The following is a 6144-nucleotide window of genomic DNA, read 5'->3' as shown; positions in this document are numbered from 1 at the left end:
TTTTCTTTTTTTTCTCTTCCACCTCTCCATGCCCTCCTCATCTTCTTTTGCTTCTCGATTTCCCATATATACGCCGATGAGAAGTACAGTCTTGAGAGGAAAGGCAGGAGAATACGAAAGAGCGAGCATCTTCCTTAGTGACGTCATTTACGATATCGGCGTTTGTCTGTCAGCCTGTTTTTATTTTTTATTTTCCGCAGGCGTATTTACAGTTCGCATTAATTAGCCGTGAGCCGCGTTCGAGTTGTTGAAATCATTCTGTTGAAATTTGCGAAAAGTAAAATATTTGGTTTTAGCGGCCATTAAAACGAAACCTCGTGTTAGTTGGATTATATTTATGTGATTTCTGGTACATTTATAAAAGACGTCTGTATTCGTTGTAAAAGAATTACAGAAGTTTATCTTACATTTCTCAGCGTTGTTTTTAAAAATTTACCGGGTATAATTAATATCATCTCTGTCACTCTCTCTCTCTCTCTCTCTCTCTCTCTCTCTCTCTCACTCACTCACATTAAAAATCTCTCGAATCACAGAATCACAGATTAAATTACAGCTAAACTGCGGATAACGTCGAGAGTGGGGTGCCGGTAAAGCAGAAAAGCCTCTTATCGCCCGTATTTTATTATACCTTTATAGTTTTATTTATTTACCTAATTGCGTATCCGGTAATAATAGCTTCAAGTGTACCAACGTCGCGAAGCAATTATGTACGTATTATCAATAACATCCGAGATTAATTATAATCTATTAGAATTCTTTACCCCTCACTTGTCGATGATCGGACAAATTTCATTACCACAAGTCAAATAAATTTTCAGACAATTTAACAAATAAATAGCTCGATACATACTTTTGTACAAAATTAACGTATTTCTCCTACTTCCGGCAGCTAATTTTGATAAAATCATAAAACCCATACTAACAACACCATCCCCCTCATCCCAATCCATATAAGCACACCTACCTACCTTTCTTTTTCTTTCATCGGTTATCTTTTACTCTAAACTTCATAAACATTACCCCAAGCAACAGCTAAAACAACAATAATTAATGGAACGATTTCATTGCAAATGGCGACAAATCGTTAAAATTATCCCAATTCAAAAGAAAATTATTATATCTCCGCTCTTAAAAATCTCTTAAAAATCTACACACACACGCGCGCGCGCGCAACAAACATAAAAGCTACAAACAACACAACAACCATAACCACCACCACACACACACCCACATCACAACAGCGCCCGCTACTCCTATCTCCGATCCTCACCTCACCCACCCGCCCCTCCCCCACACACCGCCGTCATCGTGTGGTGTAAATAAATAATGGACAAAAAATTGTCAGAAGTGGGATTCGAACCCACGCCCACAGAAGTGGACTGCGACCTGAACGCAGCGCCTTAGACCACTCGGCCATCCTGACGTCAATTCTGAATATCCATGAGATCATGTACGCTTTATCGGAAATACTTAATCCTCACGTTTGTTTAACTTCATGTATACGGGGCTGCACGCACACATTGAACGCGCCCATTACTCGTGCTGCTTCTGCTTTATTTCTTCTCTTTTGCCTTCGCCTGTCTTTCTCGATCTGGCGGGACGTTGCAAAGTTAAATTTATTCGCGGTTCGAATAACGCGCGAAGCCGCCAACCTCAAATAAATTCACTTTTTCCCCTGACTTTCTTTTTATTTCTATGTCCGACCAAATGAGCATTAAATAAATATTCTAGTAACAGTATATATTTAAGATACAAGCGTTACATGCAAATAATTTATTATTTATCTCGTTTTACAATAAATTCTCAGCACAATTTGACTCCAACTATTTTTAAAAAAAATTATCTTTCACTTTTTATTCCAATTTTTATTTAAAAACAAAAAAACAAAAAAACAAAAAAACAAAAAAACAAAAAAACAAAAAAAAACAAAAACAAAAACAAAGATTTAGAATTTTCACTTTTGTGTACTCGCGCGCGCGTACCCTCGTTAATCATTTGTATTTTCATAAATCGCTTTAACAACAATTTTAAGAATTTTTTTTAGATGAATGTTTATAGTTATAAGCAATATAAGCATATGTATGAACTTATAAAATATTACATATAATATTTAATTTTATTTGCAGATTTAATTCTATTATATAATGTATATTGTGTAGAAGAATTATGAATTTTTTTTACAAAAAGGCTAAATTTGCACTAGTGCTAACAAGCTTTTTATTTTTTATTCGATCTCTTCATTATTTACCGATAAGCATCTACATTTTTTAATATTTATTTAAACAAATTAGAATATAATTAAAAATAAATTTGAAAGTGTAAGTACTATAAATACCAACAACTAATAATAGAATGAAACATTCGTCTTAATATTTTTTTTGTCTCGATTGCTCTCCTTTGCTTGGCTTATATATATATATATGTGTGTGTGTGTGTGTGTGTGTGTGTGTGTCTCTGTGTGTGTGTATACACATGTGCATGTATGTATAACTTAATTTTATGTCGTTGGGTGTAATGTTATGAATAAGTTTATTTGGTATTATTGTTTACATTTATTTCCATGTCATATTTTCATAAACAATAAAAACAAATTATTATACTTAACGAATTATTATTATACTTATATTAATCAAGTAGTCAACTTGTGACTGCGGTGTTATGTAACAATTTTATTGCTTTACATAAGCTGAATATTAAATTATATTTTCATATAACAAACACGTTTATTCAATCTATTTTTGTTACTATAATTGTAAACAACGATGTTTATATTAAAAATTAACTTTTTTTTTTTTTTTTTTTTTATATTAAAAATAAATAAATAAACACCCACTGTACTGTAATATGAACAAACGAGTTCGTATTATTTTTTAATATATCTTTTAAAATATCATATTTTATCGACAAATATATTTATCTGCATTTCTAATAACAAAACAATATAATAAATACCGTATGATAGATAACAATTATAAAATTTAATGTCTTTTAGCATCATTATGACCATTAATATTTAACAGTCTTGAATTAGTTTAAATTTTTTTTTCAGTGATAGGAGGCCCGATTATCGTTGTGGGTCCGTTAAAGAAAGTAAAAACGATGCTAAACAAATGTTACCGCATTCGTTTAATGTGTGTTCCGGCAAAGGAGGAATCTATCGTTATCTTTGGTCAAGAGCAAAGTACCCAAGCAACAATTATGTTAATACAACGGTTTGGGGTCGACCACTCCGTAATTTTCGTTGAAACCTCTCCAACGCGGTCATCTTTTCGTTTCTGATCGAGTCTGGGCGGCACCACCTCTGTTTTATCGCGATGAACACTGAAATATGCGTCTCCGGAGATGCAACGCGATATCAGTTGCTATGGTCGGTCTTTTTGACTTTAAGCAAACGGTCTGAGATTTTTCCGAAGGACAGGCGCATTTTACTTTTGCATTGCGTGCTCATGTATGTACGTTTGTTTGTTCGTTTGCATATATAATTGCGTGTGAGAGAGAGAGAGAGAGAGAGAGAGAGAGAGAGAGAGAAAATTCATTTCGGGGCAGATATGTATTATCTATTTTGCGAGACGGGATCAAGACGATGAATACCCGGGTGCCCGAGATTTAAAGTACTCACGAGTTTCGCGGCTAGCGGATTCTGCTTGTGCTCCTTCATTTTAATTAATGTACGCGCTTCTTTTATCCAGCTACCCAATCTTAATGTGCAGTTTTTAACATTAAAACCACTTATAAGGTTAAACGACCTTGAATGCGCGCACCATGTATGCACGTTCTTAAAGAGGTAAGTAGGAACTCTACATAGCTGAGAAGTAAATTGGAGTCTGAAATATATATATATATATATATATATATATATATATAAGTACTAAAATGTTATATATTAGCCGAAGAATTTTGATCGAAGAAAATACTCTTGACTGTTCCAACGACGGTTGTATGACATTATTGAAAACTTCTTAAGATGAGAAATTATGTAAAGTTAGTACCAAATTGTATATGTTGGATAAAGTAACAAAAGCGGTACAAGCACTTACTGTATTATCTGTATTTCATACGTAATGTGTTACTTTGATTGCAATCAGTTTTTAAATATCGGATATCGCCATCGAGTGCAAAAATTAATACTACCTGATATTTTTACACGTGTATATGTTACAGTTCATTGCACTTTAACGTATTAATAAAATATAAATCTTTATTAATTCTGAAATAGTATTTACATTCGTTGCGGGAAATTTAGCCATTAATTATGAGTAATCATAATCTTCACTCGTAAAAAAAAAAAAAAAAACGAAACAACAACAACAACAACAACAACAACAACAACAACGACAAAACAATATGTATGATTATTATTAATTAGAATATAAGGTCATCAGGTAATGAAAATCGAATCAATCGAATCATTTAGCGTAAAAGGATTAAAAGTCTCTTAAGGTGCATGTTCTTTATTATAAATTCATTAGATACTTTTCAGTTATTTAATTAACTGATATATATGACATAGGTAATTGTTTAAAATATATTTTTTTATATTATATTCTTTAATATCATTTATTCGTAAAATATAATATTTGACTTTATTGATTAATGACATAACTCACAATTACTCGTATTGGAAATTACAAGGACATTTATCATATGACTGTGCTATGTTGAGTTAATCTTGAAGGCATAGATAGATTCTGCTGCTAAGTACACGAGAGTAAATGATAATTTCTCCTAGTGAATACAAGTACTTGATATTGAAGTAATCATTGGCTGATCTTAATAATTGAATAGGTCGAATGATATAGGATGAATTTTTATAATTATAATTCGAAAATCGATTTTTTTTTTATTATAATTGATTATTTCATACTCCAGACAATTATGTATATGCTTCGTTATACTGGCATTTGTAATTTTGTAAATTTTACAATTTATAAAATTGAAAGAGGAACGAGGCATGTAATTTATTTTATCGAATCAGATATATAGTTTGCGTTTAAATAAAAAACATTACTGATTAATAAGTCTGCTATCTATCCGCAAATACATCAACATTCAACATTAATTAAAATGCAATTTTAAGAAGTAAAATATTTCATGACTATTCTTCGGTAATTAAAGCAATGAATATGGCAATTATAGATATTTTTACTAGCTTCTTATAGATATTTTTTAAAAAAAGTTTTTTTTTTTTTTTTTTTTTTTTTTTTTATTAATATAAACATATAATATAGCGTATTAATGTTAATTTGTGTTAACAATGAATGGCTATATGGTTCATTACTTAGTTCCGATAATGCATTTCTTCACGCAATTGTAACGAGAGAATTATAAATCAAAACCCGATAACGGTATTCATTTGCAATAATGATAATAATTTGCTCCTAATAGTTCGTATTGGTAATGAACGACTTTGTAAGTTTTACCGTTGAGAAACAACATTTATTTCACTCGAGTTATAGCATTTAATATGTTACAAATCATAATTCCCCGATCGTTGATAAATCTTTTTGGCGAAAAATAACAATTAATTGCCTTTCTAAAAAAACATTGTACATTCCATTTGCATAAACTTGATCAGTACGGATGGAAAGGCACAATACATTTGTCAAAAGTCGTAAAGCGGAAAGTATACGTGATTTCAAAAACAAGTTTGTTCTCTTCGACTGCTCGAGGTAAAAGGAATGCCTATCGATCTTCTGGGCTTATTGCCGCTCTTTAAATCGATAATTATACGATAATCCAGGAAATCAACTGTGGGCAAATCTGATTGATCGCTGGTGTATTTTCGCGATTACCCGTAAAAAGTAACCAAAACATTTTCCAAAGCATTTTTTTCAATGTTCATCTACATACACGCGCATCTCGTCTCTTCCCATCCAGTGCATTCGCATTGGATTCTGCGGTCGCCAACTCTCCTTCTCCTGCTCCTTCTCCTCCTCATTCGTCTCTCTCCCTCTCTCTTTCACTGCTCGTTCATTCGTGTGCAGTAAACCTGGTGCATTGAGCATCGCTGGCGTCTCAAGGCCGTGGCGTCCGAGAACTAAGGACATGAGCCAAGCCGTTCTCGAGACTTTCCGAGCCTCTCGTAGCACCACTCTTCTATCTACTCTTTTACCCCCCCCCTCCCACGCCCACCTCCCCTCTCCC

General features: G+C 32.7%; 1 non-coding gene across 1 annotated transcript; it reads right to left on the bottom strand.

The window, feature by feature from the left end:
- Window positions 1-1339: 1339 nt before the first annotated feature.
- Window positions 1340-1423, bottom strand: TRNAL-CAG (transfer RNA leucine (anticodon CAG)). Its single transcript has one exon. It is a non-coding gene; the product is annotated as a tRNA-Leu (tRNA).
- Between the last annotated feature and the right edge of the window lie 4721 nt (window positions 1424-6144).

This window comes from Ceratosolen solmsi, unplaced genomic scaffold, assembly GCF_000503995.2.
Source record: "Ceratosolen solmsi marchali unplaced genomic scaffold, CerSol_1.0 scaffold29, whole genome shotgun sequence".
NCBI classification, from domain to species: domain Eukaryota; kingdom Metazoa; phylum Arthropoda; class Insecta; order Hymenoptera; family Agaonidae; genus Ceratosolen; species Ceratosolen solmsi.
This window is presented reverse-complemented; position numbering and strand designations above follow the sequence as displayed.